This window comes from Ctenocephalides felis, unplaced genomic scaffold (genome assembly GCF_003426905.1).
Source record: "Ctenocephalides felis isolate EL2017-DRISC unplaced genomic scaffold, ASM342690v1 CF-g0.4_SCAFFOLD_03572, whole genome shotgun sequence".
NCBI classification, from domain to species: Eukaryota; Metazoa; Arthropoda; class Insecta; order Siphonaptera; family Pulicidae; genus Ctenocephalides; species Ctenocephalides felis.
Genome location: NW_020539726.1, coordinates 39421729 through 39431610, shown reverse-complemented (window position 1 = coordinate 39431610; position 9882 = coordinate 39421729).

Genomic DNA, 9882 nt, shown 5'->3' with positions numbered 1-9882 from the left:
TATATTAATTACTATCGATAGATTAGATAGATCTATTAATACATCTATCCTTTCCACTTACCGATTAAACAGATCCACTGATCTCGAAGAAAGAAGCCAAATAGCAAGCCTGTCTTATCGTGAGCACCTAGACCCAACGCTGGTGTCCGAATGAATTTGCCACATCATTGCTCCGATGCCAAAGGCCATTCCAAATGCAACCAAAAATCCAACGATGATCAGCCATAAACAAACTTGGCTCGTACGGTTCAATCATTGTTCCAAATTTTTTTTTGTTTTAAGATTTTTTATGATTTATGATAAAAAAAATTTTATAAAAATATAAATAAATATTTTTTGTTCTTAATATTAATATATATATGTATAGGAAAATAAATTTTGTTTTTTTTTTATTAATATTTTTTTTTTGGGTTTTGTTGAATATTAAATAATGTGGATTATTATGTTATAAATGAAGTTCAGAGTACGATTGGCTTTTGAAAAATACATAATGAAGTCTAGACATTTAAATCACGAACTACCTGGAAAAAAATTAAGTTTAATTATTTCTTTGGAATTGAACAAATTTTATTAATACTAATATAATATTATTGGTTAATCATTAAACTAAGTTCAAACGTTTTATATCATATTTTCTTATAAATCCAGAAGATGGATAATTGAAATCCATATTTTTTTAATATATTTTTTAACTTGTTTATCAAATTTTACGACACATTTCCATTTCAAATAAATTTGAATTTTTTAAATCAATGTAATAAATTTGTAAACAATACTTTTATTTAAATGAAAAAAAAAACGGCTCAACTTATAAGACCATTGATAATACTAATAATAATAATCCATTGAATGTTAATTTAAAAAATAAAGAAAAAGAAAGTCACTTCAAAATAAAAAAAAGGAGAAAGTCACTTCAAAATAAAAAAAAGAAGAAAGTCACTTCAAAATGAATTGAAGAGAAGAGTCACTTGAAAATAATAAAAGAGAAGAAAGTCACTTGAAAATGATAAAAAAGAAGAAAGTCACTTCAAAATGAAATGAAAAGAAGAAGAAATCACTTCAAAATGAATGAAGAGAAGAAAGTCACTTTAAATAGAATGAAGAGAAGAAAGTCACTTTAAATAGAATGAAGACGAGAAAGTCACTTCAAAATAAAAAAAGAAATGTGGAAGAGTATTTTAAAGTCACTTGAAAATGAATGAAGAGAAGAATATCACTTAAAATTAGAAGAAATGAAGTAAAAAGAGTCACTTCAAAATAAAATAAATGAAGAGAAAAAAGTTACCTTATAATAAAATAAATGAAAAAAAGTCACTTGAAAATAAAATAAATGAAGACGAGTTAATTCAAAATGAAGTGAAGAGAAGAAAGACACTTGAAAATGAATAAGAAAAGAAGAGAAGTCACTTCAAAATAAAATGACGAAAGAGAAGTTACTGTAGAATAAAAAAAAGAAGTCACTTTAGAATAAAAAATAAAGAGAAGTCACTTGAGAATAAAAAAATAAAGAGAAGTCACTTCAAAATGAATGAAGAGAAATGAAGAGAAATAACTTCAAAATAAAAAAAAAATGAAAAGAGGAGTCACTTCAAAATAAAGAAAGCGAAGAAAGTCACTTCAAAACGAATGAAGAGAAGAAAGACATTTTAAAATTAAAAAAATGAAGAGAAGTCACTTTAAAATTAAGTGAAGAGAAGAAAGACATTTCAAAATCAATGGAGAAAAGAAAGTTATTTTAAAATTAAAAAAATGAAGAGAAGTCACTTCAAAATTAAGTAAAGTTAAAAAAGACACTTCAAAATAAAAAAGAAAAGAAGAAAGACAGTTCAAAATTAAGTAAAGAGAAGAAAGTCACTTCAAAATAAGATAAAGAAAGCAGAAAGTCACTTCAAAATTAAAAAAGAGAAGAAAGTCGCTTCAAAACGAATTAAGAGAAGAAAGTCATTTTAAAATAAAAAATGAGAAGAAAGTCATTTCAAAATAAAAAAGAGAAGAAAGACACTTTAAAATAATGAAATAAAGCAGAAAGACACTTTAAAATAAAGAAAGAGAAGAAAGACACTTTAAAATAAAGAGAAGAAAGACACTGAAGAAATTAAAAAAGAGAAGAGATGTCACTTTAAAATAAAAAAATGAGAAAAAAATCACTTCAAAATAAAAAAATGAGAAAAAAATCACTACATAATAATAAAACAGGAGAAGCAAATCACTTCAAAATTAAGTGAAGAAGAGAAGGAAGTCATTTCAAAATAAAGAAAACAAAATCACTTCAAAATAAATTAATGGAAGAAAAGTCACTTTAAAATAAATAAAGCAGAAAGTTACTTCAAAATGAAGTGAAAAGAAAAAAGTCACTTCAAAATTAAGAGAATAGAAGAAGAAAGTCACTGTAGAATAAAAAAATAAAGAAGTCACTTTAGAACACAAAAATAAAGAAAAGTCACTTTAGAATAAAAAAAATAAGGAGAAGGAAGTCACTTCAAAATGATAAAAAGGAGAAAGAGAAGTCACTTTAGAATAAAGAAGACAAGTCATTTCAAAAGAAATAAAGAGAAAAAAGTCACTTTAAAATAAATGAAGAGAAGAAGAAAGTCACTTCAAAATGAAAAAAAAAAGTTTTATATCAAAGTTTCACAATAAATTAAGGAGAAACAAATTCAAAATTGCGTAAAAAAGAAAATGTAAAGAACAAAGTTGTTACTTCAGAATTGTTTTAAAAAAAGAACAAAATGATCTTACTTCAAAATTGAATAAAGAAACCGAGAAAAAGAACGTTACAATGTTACATTTTATGAAATAAAACTATTTATTACAAAAAAATATATTTTAGATCAATAAAATTCATCAGGAAATCAGAATTATTATCAGACTTACTTTGTATAGTTTGTAAAGAAAAAAAATATCAGCCCTAATTAAGCAATCAGTATTTGCATCAGGAGAATTTTAACTGAAATAATTTAAAAACGATTTCTGTAATAGCAAACCAAACAAACTTGTCCTAAAACTATTAAAATAAAATGGATTTTACACCGACAGTAATTAACGTACATGATGATGTGCAAACATAATGTTTTAATTAAAGAATTCTAGTAAACAGAATTCAAATAACTTTTTTAATGACATCGCATTTGACCTTTGAAGGAAAACCCTCAAAAGTACTTCATTACCTATTTATGTTACATTAAATTGTAACTTTTAATCACCTTAATTAACAACTTATGTATCCAATTATTTAATTAGCACAATTTTTATTATCACAATGTTTCGAAACAAAATAATGATGTAAAACTAGGAATGTTTCATACAATTTCATGGTACACGTGTAGAACAAATTTATTTAAATATTAATTAGTACATGTAAAAATTATACCATGAAGCAAGACGTTTATTATAAATTATTATATATGATTTATTTCTCAATTTTAATTAATAAAATTTAAACGAAAACAATATCAAAAACCAGTCTTTTTTCGAAATTGGTATGAAAAAAAATTGTATAAAGAATTTGTGTTTTAAAAGATATAATTAAAATAACACGTGTTCCTACACTTCTAAATAAATATTTATTTAATTAAGTTTTAATTAGTATACATAAAATGTGCCAGAAGCGAAATGTAGTTTAAATTGATTTAATTCATAATTTTTTATATGAAAATACGAATTTTTTTGAGATGTTAAAAAATGCATAAAAATTGTCCAATTGTGCGAAATAAATATAACAATGAAGTAAAATAAAAAATATGTAAATGTTTTAAATAGTATATCTAATATACTATTTATAGTATTGCTATAAAATTTTGATGTCACTTGAAATTAATGTTCAAATTTTACAAAACTTGCAGAATTCAATTTTAATTTTAATTTATTTTTTTATGATTTTTCATTTCAACTTCATTGGCAAAAATATATCATAATGTTATATTAAGAATTTAGAATCGAATTATTAAATATTTTATTTATTATCGTTATTGGAATTATTTAAAATTATTTTAATTTTAAACAAAAATGTATAAAACTTGCAAAGTAAATTAAAGAAAACTAAAAAATTCAATAAAAAGTGTATCTTATTAAAACGAATGAATTTCTTTTGCAATAAAAACAGGAATGCAAAATTGTATTAAACATTTGTAAGTGCAATATTTTAAAAAAAAAAAAAAATATTAATGAAGCAAAAATTTTGAAAAATTATGATCACAATAATTTATTGTTGATTCATATTGTCATAAATAGAATTACATAATATTTTTGCATTAATTATTACTTACTGTTAGTTCAAAAAGGTAATTTTGCAGCAGCAATTTTTTTAGAACTTTTAGTTAATAAAATTTAAAAAAATAGAAGGATGCGATATTTTAAATGATTAATTATATATCCAAGATAATTATTATATTACATTTTGATTTGTACGTGTATTTATTTAAATAAATTTAAAATAATGTGTATAGATATTTTAATGGCTTTTTGTAAAAATATATAAAAATCGTGCAAATTTAAAGCATTTGAAAAATAAGGTGAGTGAAACATAATATTTAGAGTATAGGAGTTTAGAAATGTTTAATTAGCATAAAATCAATTTAATATGTGTTCGAATTTAGTCTTTTAAAACATAAAATTGATGTGAAAACTTGAAAATGTTTACTATTAAAATTCAGCATAACAAATTACTTAAAAATTTATGAAATTTTTTGGAAGTTAACTATTTATTTTATGAAATTATATAACTGAAAATGCTGTAAATGAATAAATACATAAGAATCTATCCAAAATTTCACTAAAAAAGTTTAGTACAAACAAATATTTTTGGGCATTGCAATAAATTTCTATTTTACTTCAATTTAATGTTCAAATTTTACAAAACTTGCACAAATCAATCTAATTAAATTTTTCAATAAGAAATTCACCATGACCACCATATGAAAATACACCATAATATAAAATAACTTAATTAAAAAATAATAAAAACTATGGAATTGTATTGTAAAGTAAAATTATCTTGTGCAAAAACAAAAATGTTCTTTAACAAAAATTCAGCATAACCCTAATTTCATAATTTAATAAGAAATTATAATACCAAAGTTGTGCAAATTAAATTAATGAAATAAATTCAAAAAAAACGCGCAAATCTTTTCATGAATTTCTTCCAAATGTAAATAATTATAAAAAACTAAACTTACTTAGTTATATTTATTATATTGATGTATTTATTAATTAATTTATACTTATAATTTAATGTTCACGTTTTTATTTATTAGCAATTTAAAAAAATAATCTGAAATTGCACTTTTACAACAAAAAAATAATAAATAAAAATTTATAATTTAATATGAACACTCTAATCTTTTGGTGGCTGTTGGAAAAATACAGAAATTATTAAACTACACTTTTTAAAACAAAATAATAAATTTAGTGTAAAATTTTATGAATTTTATCTCAATTATTAAAAATGCATATGTGCAAGTTTTGTAAAATTTAAACATAAACTTGATATAAAATTAGAAATATATAAAACATAAATAATTTATAATTTAGTACTATTTAATTTTTTTTTAAAGCAAAAAATCATTAAATTTATAATATAAATTTAATAGATTTAAAACATTTATTAATTTATTTAATACTATTTAAAATGCTATTGGTTTTCGACATTAAAACAAACAAAAACACTAAATAAACTTGAAAAAAAAAATTAAATTATTGAAATACTAATTGAAAAAAATTAGATAATTGAAATAAATTTAAATACTTATGATTATCACAAAATTTAATGTATTTTAATTTAATATATTTATGCCTAATTTAATAATAAAATTATTAATTAAAGAATAAAAAATTAAAAGATTAAAAGATTAAAATAAAATTAAAATTAAAGAATGCACGAGTTGTATAATTATGCAAGATATTTTGAATAAAGAAAAATTAACAATTTGTTGTATGCTAAAGCAATTTATAAAAAAATCCAACTCAATTTAAAATACAGTATTAAAAAAATTAAAAATTGTGCAATTGTGAAAATTTAATATAAAAATTGAAATAAAGTCAAAAACATGAGAAAAATGTTCAGTATTGAATTTCTGGAGTAGTGAAAACAGGAATGCAAAATTGTGAATTTTAATTTAACTCAATATATATTAATAAATATTAGGTTGTCAAATATCTCCCTTCCGCTTTTTTGCTCTTGGTTTATAATACAAAAAGGCGGAAGGGAGATATTTGACAACCTTATTAATAAATTCAATTTAATGTTTAAATTTTACAAAAATTTAACAATTTAATTTCATAATTATATATTTTGATGCAAGTTTATTACCAAAAACTGTCATAATTTATTTATCTTAATGATTTAGCGTGTAATTATTTAAAAATATGTAGAAATAAATATGAAATGAAGTATAATGCAAAACTTCAAGCATTCACTAAAATTTTCACTTTAACCCTAACAAAATAATGTAACAAAAAATTATTTATAATACTAAAGTTGTGCAAATTAAATTAAAAAAAAAGGTGAAAATATAATAATTTTGTGAATTCAAAAAAACCGCGCAAAACTTTTCACACAAACTTCTCGACAAATCGATTGCATTTGAGGTTGTGCAACAGGGGTGCAAATTCGTATGAGTCATTTGCATACATGTGCACTTATATAATTAATAAATCAATTCCTACAAAGACTACATCACTTTTAACACTAACAAAATAAATAATAGTAATAAATAAAATACTATATATAAATAAAATCACTTTGCACCCCGCCGGTAAATCACACAAACGCCATGACAAATAGAAAACAGATACATGTCTTAGTTATATAAAATTTAGATTTTATGCAGTATGATTTTTGTTATAATTGCTGTGATCTTTTATACCAGAACATTTGCTGATTGAGATACAGTATGTACGAATTAAATCAAATCAAATAAATAAATACAAAAATATATATATATATACATGTATCCATTATCACTCACCATTAAAAGTACGGCCGCCCTTTAATCTAATTCAGGTACTGTATTAAGTGGCGCGAATCACAGACATTAACATCATACTATCATAATTTAAATTATTATTATTATAAACCATTATTACTACAATAACTCTGACATTTTGTCGTCGAAAATTGATTTTCACAATTCGCGAACGAACCGAACGATTTAGTTTAAGGATCAGCTGCTGCTGCGGCTAAGAGTGCCGATAATGCCGAGACGAGGCGAAGAGAGACGATGAGAGGCGATGGCGCACGAGGGAATAGAGAGTGAAGTTGGGTGTTAGGAGGAGGGCGCACTGGTGGAAGAGTTATTGATTTGATGGGGAATGGTTCTCAAAGGGTAAGAGGATAGAGGATTTGAAAATAAACTTTACGAAGTTAAGATTTTAAGTTATTTTTTTAAGAAATTTACGAGGTTATTTATTTAAGTTATTTATTTTTTTTTAATTACAATACTTGAAATAAATACAACTGTTAAATAGTTAACATATAATTATAATAATTACAACTGTTAAATAGTTAACATCTAGCAATATTGATAAATAATAACATAAATTTAAATAAATAAGAGTGCAAAGGATAGAATTTACATGAAAATAATATCATAATAATATCATAATAACATGATAATAATATATAATATTTATTTAAGAATGTGACCTATAGACGACCTGTAGAAAATAAGCGTGTTATGCGAATCCGTGTTGTAAGGTTGTCAAATATCTCCCTTCCGCCTTTTTGTACTATAAACCAAAAGCAAAAAAGCGGAAGGGAGATATCTGACAACCTAATATAAGGGACAAAAAACTAGTACAAAACGATAGGTTACGTTTCAAGAATTTAAAAAAAACACGCTATAATGATTTTGTAATAAATATTGTTACATTTATTAATTTTTTTTAAGAAATAATATACATTACTTGAATTTTATGATTATTAACTTCCCGTAGGGTAGTTATAGTAATGGGCCGAAAATCGAAACAGAAAATTTTTGCATTTCTCGACGTTTTCAAGGTTTCTGAATATTTTTAAAGGGCTTACCTCAAAAACTGAATGGATGTGTGTGTATGTGTGTTTTGTATGTCCACATTTTTTCGTCCACGTTTTCGGGCGCACAGATCAACTGATTTGAATGATTCATTTACCATTCGATTACTATTGATAGAAAGATTGCTGATTAGTTTTTGATAAAGCCAGGTCCAGTCGTTTCGGAGATATAGAGCAAAGAGTGCAGAAAATACAAATCGAGTTTTCGAGAGAACGGATCAATCGATTTGTATGATCCAAAAAACATTCAGTTCGTAATGACGGGGAAGAGTGGCTATTAGTTTTTGGCAAAGGCAGACCCAGCAGTTTCGGAGATGCAGAGCTAAATGTGCAAAAAATGGCAGTTTTTTATAAAAAATAAATTATATCTTTACTGTTTAAAGTGCATATTTTTAGTTTTTGGTTAATATCTTTAATATTTTGTTGAAAAACTATTAAATTTTGTAACTTGTAATTAAAGTATATACGTTCAGGAATGTTATACTAAAATTATAATTCTCAACTATATATAGTACAGCTGATATAAATTTTAAAACTAATAATAATAATGTAAAAAATGAAATTTGTATTCATATTTCTGTATCTTTTGTATTTATTTTTGTAAGCGTATATTTTCAGTTTTTTGTTAATATCTTCAGTATTTTGTTGAAAAAGTCTAAATTTTTTTGAATCGTATTCAAAGTATATACTTTAAGGAATACTATACTAAAATTTCAGCTCTTAACTATATATAGTACAGCCGGTATAATTTTTGTAAACTAAGATATCCGTATTCTGAGTTAACATGTTGTGAGTGACAAATTTTTGTAAATTGTTTAAAAACTTGGATAATTTATTCAAAAACGTAAAATTTCAGACATGCACTTTTATAGTATATGCTCTTGGAAATATTATACTAAATTCACAGCTCTTAACTATAAATAATACAGCTGGTTTGAATTTTTGAAACTAGGATAACCATATTGAGAGTTAAAACGTTGTGAGTGACAAATTTTTGTAAATTGTTTAAAAACTTGGATAATTTATTCAAAAACGTAAAATTTCAGACATGCACTTTTATAGTATACGCTTTAAGGAATGTTATACTGAATTTACAGCTCTTAACTATATATAGCACAGCTGGTATAAATTTTCAAACTATTAATAATGATATAAAAAATAAATTAGATATTTACTTTTTAAAGTACACATTTTTAATTTTTTGTTAATATCTTTAGTATTTAGCAGTAAGGCAGGTCCAGCCGTCTTTTTTTATTTCCATAAAATATTTTTGTAATTTTGGATTAAAAATTCAAAAAATTACCCATGCTAAGCACAGTCTAAGCGCCACTCTGGTACAAATGTTTATTCAAGTGCGTTTAGACTGTTTATGTACCATTGAAAAATTTGAAAATACCGCCAAGCTAAGCACAGTATAAGTGAAAATGTCGCACAGAATTATTTGCAAATGCGTTTAGACTGTGACTATGTGGGAGCACTTTTTCAATTTTGTGTAAATTAGGCAACTATTTTTTTCTGAAATTGAATTCGAAATGAAATGGCGATTATTAATGTTCTGAAGATAAATTGATTGATTTATGATTTATCTATTACCATGTTGAGAACCGCAGGGCTTCCCAACGACGTATTTAATTAACGCGTATGTATTTGCATAAATAATAAAAGTTTATTTTCAGCCTATAAAAAAGCTAAGTCAAATATTGCGTCAAAAAATGTAAAAATAACGTAATTGATGATTAGACAAAATAATTTATTTGATTTGAATTTGTTAATTAAAATCCGCGCCATAGTGCGCCGCCATATTGTGGCACTGTCAACCTTTCGACTTGCGCGAATTTCAAATCAGTGCCTTT